The following is a 15,582-nucleotide window of genomic DNA, read 5'->3' as shown; positions in this document are numbered from 1 at the left end:
CCATTTCTCTTCACAGTCTATCTCCCATTTTCTCAAAAGAAAAAAATAAAAAATATATATGGCATTGCACCCTAATGGCAATTTCTGTTAGATGTCTGTGTACTCACATCTCAGAATGAAAGGTAGCAGGGGGAATTGGGGGACTATGACTTTATAACAGTTGAAAATAAAATCACCTGAATTTTTAAAAATTTCGATTTACTTCACTATTTATGAGTGCTATGTTTTGAAAATGGTTTGCGTCCCCCACAATCCACTGTGATTAAAGGACTGGTCCCCAGTCAGGCGCTTTTAGGAAGTACTGGCTCCTTTGGGAAGCAGGTCCTAGTGGGAGGTCCTTAGGTCGCTGGGGGCGTGCCCCCAGAAGGGACTGTAGGAACCCAGTCTCTCTCTCTCACTGCCTGTTTGGCAGTTACTCTATCACACACATACATGCTCCTGCTAAGATGTGCTTGCCTCCTCCACCCTCACCAGAGACCAACCCAAGAGGGCTGCCCAATCATGGACCTCGAACTTCTAAAACTGTCAGCTAAATAAATCCCCTTTTCTTTAAAAGTAGCTTGTGTCAAGTATTCATGACAAAAAACTGAATAATACAATTAGTTTTTATTAAAAACACATACACACACATTTCAAGTGAAAACTAAAATATTCCACAGATAGTTTTAATAGCAGTGTCAAATTCGGATCTATTTACTAGGCAATCTCTTTCATGTACATATTACTTCTAAGAAAAAGAAAAGCTTCATTCCGAACATCTGTATATTTACCATATAATCTTCCTTCCTGATGGATTTACTTTGGATTTAGTTTCTCAAAGATGGGCTCTAAAGTCTTTAACTGAAGCTTAAAAAACAAATAGACTTTAGGTATACAGGCTTTATTCTGAATTCTAGGGAAATGCCTCCTGTCTACTTTCTAAAATTTTAACAAGAACCATTTCATCTTTTAATATCCACTTAAAAATATTTTCCATATTCTTTCCGACTGCTCTCTGTTTACAAAATATTGAAGTGGTTTGTCTAATGTTATTTGCAAAAAAGGTGACTTCCTGGGGCTATCAGTAACTGCACTGCATCTCCCTTCCCCAAATCCCAGGATAATCCTCTCTGAAGCCCTGGTAGTCTTTATAGAATTATTATGACATTCAGAGTGCTCTCAGGGCTTTGAGCCACAGAAAGTATTTTTCCAATATTATAATTTATCTGTGATCTTTTTACTGCCACGTCCTCCAAAGCACTCAGGAAGACAAAGTCAACGTGGCTTATTCTTTGATACTTTAGTTTTGAGTTGAGAAGACAACTTTGGATCTGAGAGGTGGATAATGCTGCAATCATTGTTTCCACTTTTAACCATTTCTAAGGAAGGACTCCAAAGGGATTTGTGGTTTAAACATGCTTAGTTTCTCTGGTCCTTTGTCAGTCTTTTGGGAAATTCACTTATTTCCCAATATTTGGGGCTCCTATACCTGGATGTATGACTTAGGTAATCATAGTACTAGGGTTAATAGAATTGGTTCTTAGCTCTGACTTTGACCCCAGATTTCCTATGTGACCACGCAGCCTCTCAGATTCCTAAAAGGTGCTAGCTTTAGCAGGAGAGGCGGGGATGTGTGAGGAGGCCATGGAGCAGAGGAACTCTAAACAACTTTTATGGAGTTGCCCTCTGCAGACTGGCCTAAATAATCATTAGCAAGTTAGCAAGGAATTGTTTTATTCCAGAGCTGTTAACTCAGAGCTCACCACAACAGAAATAGAATTTTTATGTTAGGAAGCAGAAAGTATTGTTTAGAAGTCCTGGGCACTGTCCATGTCTATATGGAACACTTTGAAGGGAAGTACTGGGCACCACTGGAATATGGACTATAAGGGAAGAGAGAGGAGAGGGACACAAACAGAGAAGGGCACCGAATTCAAATCGGTTTGTTTGCCTTGCAGTTTTGTTGAACAGTGGCTCTGTTTTAGAGCTAACCCCTTCTGTAAAGGCTTAGAGAAAAACACTCTGAGCTTATTCCCCTTCCCGCTTTGAGATCTGTCTTGAGTGTTCCTTTTGGTCACATCTGAGTTTGCCCAATGCCTGCATGTACAGGTGCAGTTTCATGCTGAGTGTTGTTATAAGATAGATTGGTGGGTAAAAAGCAAACCAAAATGTTTACATTTCAAGTCAAAACATTTATATTAATCTGATGAAGAAATTGGGTAATTTTATCATTATTTAAATGGAACCTATGCCCATAAGCCATTCCAAGAAAGTCTCCCTTGTAGTGACAAATAAGAATTTCTCTGATGCTAGCTCTCTACCAGACCTGTATTAGCAAGGCACAAAGTAATTATAGTTGTCTGATTGGTATTATTTGGAAAAAGTACTTGTCCAAAAATATGCATACAGAATGATTTAATAATTTGTACATCAATTTTGCCTATGGGGTGGTTATTAATATATAAATTAATTCTGAATAATACACAAACTCTGGAACAATTGTATAAAATAAAACCAGGTACATAAAGTCTCTCTCCACCCACTAGAACGTCCATCATTCAAAATGGAGACGAGCAAAGGATTCTGAAATCATGCAAGACTGCCTCACTGTGCCATAAACTTTTGAGTCATTTCCAATAAAAAGCTTTCTTTAATGTTTGGGCAAAGATCTCTTGCCAAACAGGTCAGCAACAGGCAGGAAATGCAAACTTTGGAAGATGTGCCTACATGTCCAGGCATGCCAAGTCCTGCTCAGCTATTTAACACTCTGTTCTACTTATAACTTCAAAGACTAGGGTGTTGATTCTGCACAAAAGCACACCTGAGAATATACTGTTCATTCTACTAGGATAAAACTCCAGAATTGCAGTAGTTTATGTCATCTAGTCTCAAGTGCTTCAGAAGCCTAGGAAATAGATTGACTAAAAGGCCCAGAATAGTATATTTAAGGACATTGTAGTATTTCTAAAAATATTTATAAATGACCCTGAGTACTAGGTGGTAATTTTTTCAGTAATCAATGAGGATATTTTAACATAAACATTTTTGAAACATCTTTTTTGAGGTTACTGAGATCTCTTCCTGAACTGATTTAATTTGGGGAAGAGGAGTCCCCCAAAATAGAGAATTTAACAAATATCTATAATAAATACCACCAAAATGGACAAGCATTAACTTTTATTCCATGGATGGTTTTTCTTTTTAAAACTCTCTCTGTTTTCTTTTCCAGTCTCCTCTTTTCATCTTTCCCTAAAGGTCAACAACATCTGGTGTGTATCTCCCATTTACATTTTTGTATTTATACTTGATTTATTTTATGTTGTATGGATTTGGCTTGACATGACCACAGCCATCTTAAGTCATAATCACCATGACTGCTCCAAAGTAACCCCAGTTGGTTTTCCTACGTAGTTTCCCGGAAAACTGTAAATAGACAAAACCATTAGTGTGATTTTATAATTGAAACCTGGCACCAGCAATGTGCCTGCCTCTTTGATATTAGTATAAGATAAACCATGTATACTCCAGCTAGGATGATATTTAAGGACATCGCACGCACCCTTTTCTTATTTCTTGAAGGAAATCCTTAATGCCCCTCTTTCTGACCCAAATTGTGAGGATCCAGCTGAACTTGCTGCTACCCAAAACCATACTTTCATCAGTAAGCCCCCCAAAAAACACACTCTGGGCAATTCTAGATCTCTTTCTATGGTATCATGGTGCCTCAGGGTCTGTCCTCATATACTGAGTCTGACTTTTTCTTGAACATATGTACTTTATTATTTCTTTTCTTTTTTGTGGTACTGAGGGTTGAACCTAGGACCTCACAAATGCTAGGTAAGGATACTACCACTGAGCTACATCCCCTGCCCTTCAATGTATGCAACTGAACATATTTTTCTAATATTCTCCATAAATGTCTTGAACAATTTTTAAAAATTTGTTTCACATTTTAAAATAATTATTGCTGGTATGTAAGAACGCCATTGTTTTTGCTCTGTTGATTTTAGATTGGGTACTGTTCTAAAGTCTCTTAATTTTACAAGTTATTTCAATATTCCTTTTATTCTTGTAGAAAGGTAATTCTAAAGTCTACAAATGAAAATTTTGTCTTCTGCTTTCAGATTCTTATGCTTCTTTTTTCCCCTGTATTATTCCTTTGGTTAGGAACTCCACTTCAATGTTTAATAGTAGATGATTGCAGGCCCCCTAGTTGTATTTCTTATCTTAATGGAAATCCTTCTAAACTTTCACCATCTAGACTAATATTTTCTACAATTTTTTAGTAGATTCATCTCATTAGGTAGAAGTTGTCTTCTGTACACATTTTTTTGAGAGTTTTATTTTCTGCTTTAGTGAGAGAAACATGGTATTTTTCTGTGAATTTCTCAATGTTATAAACACACTTGAATTTAATAAATCTTTCTAATGCTAAAACATCTTTGTCTTCCTAATAGTAATCTATTTGGTTGTCATTTATAAACATATATACAAATTTAATTTAATATGACAATGTGGGGATTTTTGTTACTCATTCATTTAATAAATTCTCACTGAGTACTTTCAGTATGCCAGGCACAGCCAATAAAAGCACAATAGTGAATAAAACAAAACAAACAAACTAAAACTTTGCCATAATAGATTACATTAAAGGAAGCAGTCAACAAGCAAGATTAGTAAGTGAAATATATAGTGTGTTAAATGGTGATCACTGTTAAAGAAAAGAACAAGAGAAAAGGGATGTAAAATCTGTAAGAAGGGTTGGAATTTAAATTGATTGACCGGGGAAGTCTTCACAAAAATGTAAATTTAAAGAAAGTTCTGTTGGAACTAAACTATTTGGCTATCTGGGTGAAGAATATTCCAGTCAGAGGAAACAGATGTTTAACAACCTTGGGGTAGAAACATTCACGGCATGCTTAAAGAATAATTCGATAAGTAAAATTGCCAATTTTATTGAAATCTTCAAATTTATTGGCATAACATTACATATAATGTTTAATTTCTAAAAGTGTTATATTTAGAACTCAATACTGATTTTTTGGTCATTTTTTAGTTTGATTAGTCTAACTAGAAGTTTGTCTATTTTGTTATTCTCAATCATTATTACTAAATATTCTCTGTAGACTGGAATTGACAATTTAATTTTGCACCTTAGATTTGCAAAAAAGTCATTTAATATTTCTTTTCTACTCCAGGTGATGTCCCCCTCTCACCCTCATGGAAGACACTAGTCCCTCAGGGCCTCTTCCATATCCAACAGGACCTGATGAAAACACGGCAGTGCTTGCCTGACCCTCTCACTGCCTAAACACACCATGCTACCGTTTTGACTTTACTGCAATTGAGAATGGTTAGAACAAAACCGTATGCTGCGCAGTAACCTCCTCAGTGACTCCAAAAGCGCACAGGCTCCCCTCCTCTTGTCATTTCCCTGAATCTCTTTGTTAACTTCCTGCAAGACTTGGGGTTGGACAGAGATTATAGTTAAAGCATGAAAAGTCATCAGTACAAAGAAGGTCAGAGATTGGTGCTAGTCAGCCATGGAGAAAGCAGAGCTCCCCAGAAATAATCTCCATGGTTATTTGTCAAGCCATGGTGCCATGAATTCCAGATATTTCAAGAATAGAAATAGTAAGGACCAAGAACAAGGTTGTCTGAGACAAATGGAATAAGACACTTCAACTTGAGTATATTAATTCTGCTTCTTATTTTCTGATGCTTTGACATCTTGGGGCCTCTCTTACTGGGAACAGTCTGCCTCTGCCAGGATCAGCTAATTCCTAGAGATAGCAAACTGTACTCTTCTAATGTAAATCAGACACTCCAGAGCCATACCCTCAGCCTCTTCCTCCCTCTCTTAGGCCAAGTCACTAAGCCCCTGGGCACTTAGTGTATGAGGACAGGCCCTGAGGCTTATTCACTGTTGAACACAGAGATAGTCTGGAGCCCACTGAAATTATTCGGACTAGTTGGTCCTAAACCTGTCTATCCTGATAACCCTGCCTCCACAACTTATCTTGGGAAAACCATCATAAAGGTTCTTGCATATGCTTTCTTCTTCCTCTGCCTCCTGGCTGGCCCTGCAGCTTTCCCATGTGGCCCTGCATGATGCGCTATGCATGCCTCCTGTTTCTAGGGACCTGTAGTGTAAACTTCTTCCTTCATAACAGTTATTTCCACGTCTGTATGTCTTTCCATACTTGATTAAAACAAAGCCCAAGTACATTTAAAACAAAGAAGGTCACATATAGAGCATCAACCAATGTGCCCAATACCATTAGATTGTATAAAGTTCCCATGTAACCACATACCATCCTAAGAGGGAGAAAACTGAGAAGGATTAGTCCTTGAGTGGGACTTGAACCAGCTATTCCATTTTAATCTTACAGATGATGACCTCATTGCTGCTTCTGGTAAAAAACAACAACAACAACAACAAAAAAAACATGTTTTCTCAACTTTAACTTACCAAGGAGAGTGGCAACTGATTATGGATGATGTGCCTCTTGTTGCTTAGGCCTGACAATTAGCACCATTGGAAGGCTTCTGAGTTCAGTTGTTTAAGTTAGAAATGTGTGCTTAAATGTCTAGTGCCGCAAGTTGCTTGCAAGGATCACAGAGGTTTCATATATTTGGCTAACAGTTACCATTTATCTAGCAGAACAGTATTCATGCAGTACAGTCAGACTGGGTTTGAATCCAGGCTCTTTCATACAAGTTGTGTGACCTAAGACAAGGTACTTTACCTCCCTTTATCTCAATTTTCTCACCTAAAAAAAATGGAAATAATAATATTATCTGCTTGATAAGGGGACTGTGAGAAGTAAATGAAATAATTCATTGAAGTTATTAGCATATTATCTGACATTGAGCACTCAGATAAATGTCAAGCATGACTGTAATTAGAAGGATGATAGTATGCCTTTGGGCCAGGTACTGTGATAAATGAACCCATACTTTTTAGGCTCTAAAATCAGTACTTTAAGGATTATTATGATAGTTTACTGTACCCTCCCAGCACCCCTGGGTGGTAGTATCATTACCTAGGAATGAAGGTGCTGATGCTAAAGTCCATGCTCTTAACCACCATCTTCCAGTGGCTGGAGGTTGAATAGAGGGTGACTCAAAAAATAGTTCAGGACTTTTGGCATCATCTTTCCATATCAGATATCCAAGAATGAAAAACAAGAGAATTTAGAATGCCCTGTGACGTTTTTCATGTTGTCATGGCTGTGATGGCATTTAGACCATTCAATTCAAGTTTCAGTCTACAAGATATCCCACAAACTTCCCTGAAAAAAACTTCATGAAGTTTATGCTTTTTTCCCTTTGCCACAAAAAAGGGCAAATATTATTGGAATATTTGATATTTGCTTGAAAAAAGACATCCTTTGGCATTCAACTATCCAGCATGAGGATGTTTTCTGGAACATTAAACAATCATTGATAGCTAACTATGCTGGTTTTGCTTAAATGAAAGCCAGCAGGAAACAACCAAATTGTCACCTAGCCAAGAACAAAGACACCCATTAAACTGTCGTGATATCAGTATCAAAGCAAGTACTTATCCTGAATGTTAATCTCTTTGGGGGTGGGGGGAAAGAACATTGATTCAGGGACAGTGAGAAAAAGAGGGAAGGTGAAAAGGAAGTTCTGCTTATTTGGTATGTATGAACAACAAACTACAACCTAAACAAATTAGAGAACACACACTACTATTCAAACACACTCCTCTAAGTGCCCTCATTTCACGGGTAGAAAATTAGAAACAAGACCGGGAAGAGAAACATTAGCTTTGGGGCTGGGGATGTGGCTCAGTGGTAGAGCACTTGCTTGGCATGCATGAGGCCTTGGGTTTGATCCTGATCATTGAAAAAAAAAAAGAGCTTTGACAAAGATATTGTAATAAAATTTGAACTCTGAGCAATTGTATCACTATAAACTATAAACAGTAATAGGCAAATCCTACTCCAGTAGGGAACAAGGTGCTCCAAAAGGATCGCCAAGCAAAGAAGAACAAGATAAAAGAGAATCTGGACAGGGTAAGGGCAGTGACTTCCTCTTTGGATCCTCCAACTCAGGATTTATCTACCTCTAACAGTGCTGGATTAGTGTGAATACCAAAAGCATTCCATATATTATTTGTGGTCTGTAGTGTTATTTATGAATGGTTGCTTAGATTGACTGAAGAGGAAAAATATGCAATATAGCATTTAACCTTTTACATCAATATAAAATCTCTAGTAAAAATCCTCCTTCAGACATTACTAAAGGAATCTTGGGGTGGGGGGCGGGATTCAGCTGGTAATTGCAGTTTATGTTTATTACCCTTTCAAACTTGAGAGGAATAAGAAAAACTCTTCAGATACCCATTATATACAATGAATTAACTTCTCTCATTTGTGTCTAGAATGCTACTAGTTATACGCCATCATCCTTGAAAAAATTAGATGATAATATTCAAGTCATTTTTTGGTAGAGTTTACTTTTCTTATGGAACCCTCATTGAGAAAAGCCATTTAAAAAAATCTTCAAAGGAGAACTTGTCTCTTGTGGATATGTCATAAGTTTCACTGATACAATGCTTCACCCTGTAGCATCAGAAGTCTTCAAAGTACTTACTTTAGAGCTTAAAAAGTATGGCATGGGTTCAAATTCTGATTCTACTACCTCCAGGCTGCTTTATTTAGAGAAAGTTACTTATCTCTTATCTGTGAGATAAATTATATATATGACATAATAATTGTGCTTACCTAGTAGGTTGCAAAGATGATTTCAAGAGACAAGATGTATAAAACAGACCTCACTGGGCACACTGTGAACACTGAACAGATGTTATTATTAACCGCTGGATGTGGCAATCCTGAGTACCCCACCGTAAGCCTTCTTCTTGGGGAGACTAAGAACAACAGAGAATCATTACAGCGTCTCCTACGGAGCCATCTGGCATTGTTTTCAGCTGCACATCCTGGGGACTCACTAGGGCCATAAAATAAAGGAAGCAATAATTCTCTTCTGACCACTCAACTGCTAAAATGAAGGGACCTGAAATTTTACACTCTCTTGGATAACACAGAGAAAGCCTTGTAATCAGGTACCTGTTGCTTCTTTCATGACTGTTAGCTAAGGGGGAGGGAGAGTTTGGTATGCCACGGGGCTTTGCACTATGCGTTAGCATTGTGGTCTCCTTGAATTCTTGTCATAACCTGCAGAGGTGTTTTATGAAAGAATTAACCCCAGGTAGCTTTAGCAACAATAAAACAACATGCTGTGGAAGGCTTGCTCATTTTCTGCATGTGTTTTACTGCTATATAAGTCATGGGGAGTGAGAAGATAGGAAAGAAAAAACATGAGAGGCAGAGAGAAGATATGTACAGAGAAGAGGGAGAAGTATATAGTGAGCCTATACTTTTCAACTTAAATTTAATGTGAATTTTTAAGTCTCTTTTTCAGATTTAAAAAATTTTTAAAATCAAAGAACATGTGCTGCTTTTTTTCTGATTATAAAATAGCATATGTTCATTATTGAAGATATGAAAAGTATACCAAAGAAAAAATTTTAAACTCTCCATAACACTACAAACCAGGCATAAATATTTGTAACATTTTGGTACATTTCCTTCTGTTTTCTATGTATGTACGTGAAGATCATATTGAACATATAATTTTACATCTTCCATTTGTTGGGTTATTATTAGTGCATTTTTCCACATAATTGAAAAGGTACATGTGTTTGCTTTCTGAGATGGGGGTCTCATTATGTTGCCCAAGTTGATCTTGAACTCCTGGGTTCAAATCATCCTCCTGCCTCAACCTCCCTGTAGCTGAAACTACAGGTGTGTGCCACTATGCCTGGTAAGAAGTCTTATAAAGATAAAATTTGGTCAATGTATTATCATATCACACAAGAATAAACTCCAAATGAATAAGAGATGTAGGAGTTAAAAAATTGACCTATGCTAGGGGAAGACAAAGATGAGTTCTATAGTCTGGGTTGAGGGAATACTATGCAGATGTGAATAAGTTTTGCTACATGAAAAAGTGAATAAGTTTTGCTACATGAAAATCAAAACTTTTTATGGCAAAACAAAACAAAACAAACAAAATACCAACAAAATCAAAGGGCAAACAAATTGAGAATCAGTATTTGCAACATATATCATGAATAAAGTACTAATTTCCCTAAATTTTAAAGAACATTAAAGATTGAAGAAAACGACCAAAATTCTACAGAAAATGTGAACATAAGATATAAACAAATATAATCTCTAAACATATAAAGAGATGTCTAAATTTATTCATCATAAGAGAAATACAAACTGAAAGATAATAAGATGCTGTATCTAACCCATCAGATTAGCAAAAATTTAAAAACTTGACAAGTGTTATGGTTTAGATATGAGATGGCCCCCAAGAGTTCATGTGTAAGACAGTGCAAGAAAATTTAGAGGTAAAATGATTGGGTTATGAAAACTTCAATCAGCACTTTAATCTACTGATAAGGATTAACTGGGTAGTAACTATAGGTGTGTAGGGTGTGGCTGGTGGAGGTGGGTCCCTGGGAGTGTATCTCTGAGTTTTATACTTTGTCCCAGGTGAGCGAAGCTCTTTCTCTGCTTCCTGATTGTCATTTCCTGAGCTGCTTTTCTCCACCATGCCCTTCTGCCATGATATTTAGCTTCATCTGGGGCCCAGAGCTAGGGAGTTGACCATCTATGGACTGAGACTTCTGAAACCATGAGCCCCAAATAAGCTTTCCGTCCTCTGTTTTGCTCTTATCAATCTTTTGGCCACAGCAACAAAAAAGCTGACTAAAACAAGGCTCAAAGAAAACAGGAACTCTCATACCTGACAGTTGGTGAGAATGCAAATGGTACAATTCCATGGAGGGACATAAGACAATATCAATATTACTTATGCCTTTATCCTGTGACTCAGCAATCCTCCTTCAAGGAGTGAACCCTGAAAATGTTCCTCCATGAATATGAAAATACATATGAACAAAGGTACTATTTATAACATTATTCATAATTGCAAAATATTAGAAACCATCTAAATACAAAAACGTAAGAAATAAGTTGAATAAACAATGACACATGTAGTATCATATGGCTGTATATTTTTAAAAAGAATCTCTCTATGACTTGATATGGTTTTCTAGAATATATTAAGTACAGAAATTTCAATAGTATGCTACCTTTCCTCTAATAAACAAGAAATAAGAAAATATATTTTAGGTTTTATTAATTTTGCAAAAATAACAGGAAAGATAAACCAGAAACTAAGTAAAATTGGTTAGTTCCCTTTAGGTAGAGAAAGTGTGATGGAAGAAAATGAGGAAAATGTAATACTTTCTTGTGTATATATAGTTTTGTATTCTTGACTTTTGGAACCATGCTTGTATGTTTATATTTTTTAAAAAATAAATCAACAAAGATGAAGGAAAGTCTCTAAAGCTAAGTGCAAACATAAATCAATGAACTCACTGTGATTCAGATAGATAACCAAATTGTTCAGGTTGTTGATGAAAATGGAACTAGTGCAGTAATCTGGTTACTTTTGAACAATGTTCATTCCTCTCTCTCTCTCTCTCTCTCTCTCTCTCTCTCTCTCTCTTTCTCTCTCTCTCTCTCTCTCTCCCTTTCTTGAAACAGTGTCTTGCTGTTTTGCCCAGTCTAACCTCAAAACTCCTGGGATCAAGTGATCTTCCTGCCTCAGCCTCCTGAGTGGCGGAGCCACCATACCCTGACATAATTTTAATATATACTGTGATAGGCAGAATTTTAAGAGTTGTTCTCAAGATTCCCGTCCCATGGCTTAAATCCCTATAAAATCCTCTCTCCTCAAGTATTGTGTGGGACAGTTTTTCCCTTGTTAGGTTATGCTGTATGAGCAAGGGCATTCCCATGGTGAGTTATATTACATAAGACTCTCCAGCGCAGTCTGAGGGAATTCTGCTGACCTTAAAGGAGCACACTGTCTTGTAGAGAAGACCATAAGGCAGGGACCAGCGCGTGGCTTCTAGGGGAACTTAAAATGGTCTTGAACTGACAACCTGCAGGAAGCTAGGGAACTCAATCATACAACTGCGTGGAACTGAATTCAGCCAACAAGTTGAAAGGGCTTCAAAGAGGACCGGTAGTGTCAGATGAGAACCATACCATGAACCACATCTTGATTTCAGCCTTGTGAGACCATAAGCAGAGAACCCAGAGGCTCTGTGTCCAGAGCTCTAACCTACAGAACTGTGAGAAAATAAATGGATGTAATTTTAAACTGCTAAACAAGTGACAGTTTGGTATGCAGCAATAAAAACTAGAACCATATCACTTCAGTTTATTTATTTATTTATTTATTTATTCATTTATTTATTATTTATTTATTTATTTATTTTTGCGGCGCTGGGGTTTGAACCCAGGGCCTTGTGCTTATGGAGCAAGCACTCTGCCAACTGAGCTGTATCCCCAGCCCCAGTTTATTTTTTAAAATTGCTAATATTGAATTCTTTTTTGTAGTTTTGTTTTTCATCAAGATATGGGTATAGCAAACCTGAAACTTTTTGTGTATTTTAGGTCCAAGTAAACAGATTTATGTTGTTGGAAGCCAAAACTCCAACTGTGGAAGAAGGGAGATGTGCGGGTTGGGAGAAAGCAATGAGGAACCCTGTATGGATAAACCGGAATAGGATATTTCACTATAAACCCATGGTTCCTAAAATACATACAGTATAGCTAGGATTTCCAAAATAGTCAAAATAGAAAACATCTAATATATATGAAACATTTATTTCTACTTGCTGTAAGGGTCTACAAGCAATGCCTTTCCAATAACAATGTGCATATTTAACACCTAGACCTGGATTTCTGAATACCCTTATCTTCCAAAAGAAGCCAGGGCACCATAGAGAAATGGCTGATTCTGTGACTGGCACAGAGAAGGTACTAGAACCTTGAACATATCGTTGTACTATAAATTAAGGAATTTCTAAAAATAATTGCTAGTATCATGTAAGAAAGACACAGAGTCTCCTTAAGCATCAAAATAAATAAGGACATTAATAGATCACAACTTATTGAATAAAATAAGAATCTATGAGTCTAAAGTGATGAAAGTGAGAATAGATGAGGGAAAAGGGAAAAAAATTCTTATAGAAGGCTAATAAGCAAAGAAGGAAAGAAATGACAGAGTTACAAAGTTACAATTTTGTGACTATAATAATAAAAAGTAATTCGGGCTAGAGTCATCAACAGATCCTAAATCAAAGGAAGAACTGTTGGATTACGAACAGAATATTACAATGTCTCAAAGTATCTCCCTAGAAATTACTTATTAATTTCGAAAGGAAGAAAGTAAATATGGTAGAGAAACTGGACCATTTTTAAACCAAATAATCAAAATTCATATCAATAATTATGAAGAATTTCTCAAGAAGAATACACCATCTCTACTGTGGTATTTTAGCCCCCAATACATAATCTGAACCTAACCACAAGAAAATATTAGCTACACACGAACTGAGGAACAGCCAATAAAACAGCTCCCTGTATTCTGTAGATATGTTAATGTCATAAAAGACAAAGAAAAGTTAAAGCTCTCTTCCAGATTTAAGAGGTCCAGGGGAATATGACAGTTAAATGCAGATGTGATCCTAGACTTCACAAGATCCTACTTTAAAGGACATATAGAACCTTATTAAGACAATCAACATTTTTGCAATATGGGCTATAGATTAAAGAATGATATTAATGTTAAATTTTCTGAATTTGATAACTGAACTATGGCTATTAGAAGATAATATCCCTGGTCTTAGGAAAGATACACTGAAATATTTAATGGGTAAAGAGGCATAATAAATGCAATCTAGTCTCAATGGATTCTTGTGGTAAAAAGATATATTTTATACATACAGACAGAATAATAAAGACAAAATATTAAAGATTTTATATGTGAGTAAATAGTTTATGGGTACTTTTTGTACTATTACTTTTCTATAGGTTGAAAATAATTTCAAAATAAGAGATTTTTTTAATGAAAAATTATTTTCATATGATATGTAAATTGATTACAAAATAGTCTACCTTATAGATATACTATAGCTTATTAACTAGTTTGTGATTTTCAGTTTACTTTAAATTTTTAACTATTATAAATATCAAGATATCTTATTCACAAGTCTTTATTTACATCTTGAATTATAGATTAATAGTATAATTTAGTATAGATAAACTGGAAGCTAAATTACTGAGATAAATGGTTCAGACTTTTTAAAGGCTATTGACATAGAGTGTTGAAAAGCTTTTAGAAACTCTGTATACATTCATCCAGCTTCTCCTTCATTTTATTCATTTATTCACTCATACTGATCTACAGTGTCACACATGCTCATGTCTCTCCCTGACACTGAAAATAACTTTTCTAAATATTTCCTAAATATATAGGCAAAACTTATATTTTTATTATTATGTGCCTTATGTTAATAGAGTATTTTTATCTGCTGACTAGTCACAGGTATTTGTTTTTCTGGAATTTTCTATCTAGATTTTCTGCCCCTTTTCAGGCACGTCATGGTTTTGTTTTTGTTTTTGATTGTTTGGTATCATTTCTTTACATCAAAGCTCTTTTAGTACTTTCCTGCATTTATTGCAGAAGAGGATGAGAGGCTACCTTGGCTTTTAACTACACAACACTGGTCCTACCACGCAAATGCAGGCTGAGCAGAGAACCAGCTGAGTGAGGGATTCGATTTTAGAGACAAGAGAGCAGCCAAACAAATGTGAGGATTAGGGAAGCTTCCTTAGCAGGTGTAATTCATGGGCCTAATTAATTCTAGGGCAAGAGGCAGTGTCCTCTAGCCTGGAGAGCTAAAAATGCCTCCAGGGGAAACCACTGTCCTTGTAGCACCAGGGTGTTGCACACACAGGAATCAACAGGCTTTGAATATGCAAAACGGCAAATTTTGCAGTTGTGAAAGGAAAAATTCAGCAACATTTCAAATGCCACTTTCTAAGAGAGGAGACAGTTTGCATGGATAGATTCCGCCTCCCACCCCTTTTTCCAGTCCCAGCAGATGTGGTGTTTGTACAGATGATAGACAGCTAACCAAGCTTGAGTGGTGTTCCGGTGAGACTGGAATCAAGATCTTTCAAAGTTCTACTCCATCTTAGAAGATGCTGCTGAGAGTCTGCTATGAGCTTCGGCAACACTCATTTATGAGATCCTGGAATATGTTTCTTTTTTGCGTGGAATAAAGGCTTTATTTACATCCTGGACTTTGAGATTTGTTTTGTTTTGTTTTGCTTCATCCGCCACCCTGTCCCTGCCATGGGATTGGGGAGGTTCTGTGTCAATCTCTTATGTCCCACTCACTCTTTAGGAGGCTCATGATAAAGTAAGGTCCACAAGAAATGAGTTTATAAACTTTTGAAGCCCCGAAGGAACCATCCCCTATCCCAAGAGAAACAATTAAAGCTGCAGCAACCAAGGGAACCTCAGTTCTGCCAAAGCATGGTGAATATTAGACTGAGAGAATGTGCAATTAGAGTAGAATTTAATTTCTTTGAACTTTAATTCAGAAGAACCGGAGAATCTGATTTCAGACAT

At 36.5% G+C, this 15,582-nt stretch overlaps 1 long non-coding RNA gene across 6 annotated transcripts in view; it reads left to right on the top strand.

Annotated features, from left to right (window-relative positions):
* The window catches only part of LOC306662496, a 29,254-nt gene extending 14,005 nt beyond the window's left edge, over nt 1-15,249 (top strand). For 2 of the 6 annotated variants that reach the window (XR_013764123.1, XR_013764126.1), the window contains exons 4-8: nt 3,209-3,248; nt 5,178-5,332; nt 7,957-8,024; nt 8,743-9,076; nt 11,637-12,277. This is a non-coding gene — a long non-coding RNA (uncharacterized lncRNA). Of the gene's footprint in view, nt 1-3,208; nt 3,249-5,177; nt 5,333-7,956; nt 8,025-8,742; nt 10,989-11,636; nt 12,278-15,040 lie in introns of those variants that run through there. The other 4 variants (XR_013764122.1, XR_013764127.1, XR_013764125.1 and 1 more) reach the window with 4 other exon arrangements.
* The last annotated feature ends 333 nt before the right edge of the window (nt 15,250-15,582 follow it).

The sequence above is a fragment of the Sciurus vulgaris genome (genome assembly GCF_902686455.1).
Source record: "Sciurus vulgaris genome assembly, chromosome: 5".
In the NCBI taxonomy this organism is placed as follows: Eukaryota; Metazoa; Chordata; class Mammalia; order Rodentia; family Sciuridae; genus Sciurus; species Sciurus vulgaris.
Note: the sequence above shows the minus strand (reverse complement) of the source record. Positions and strands in the feature narration are given on the sequence as shown.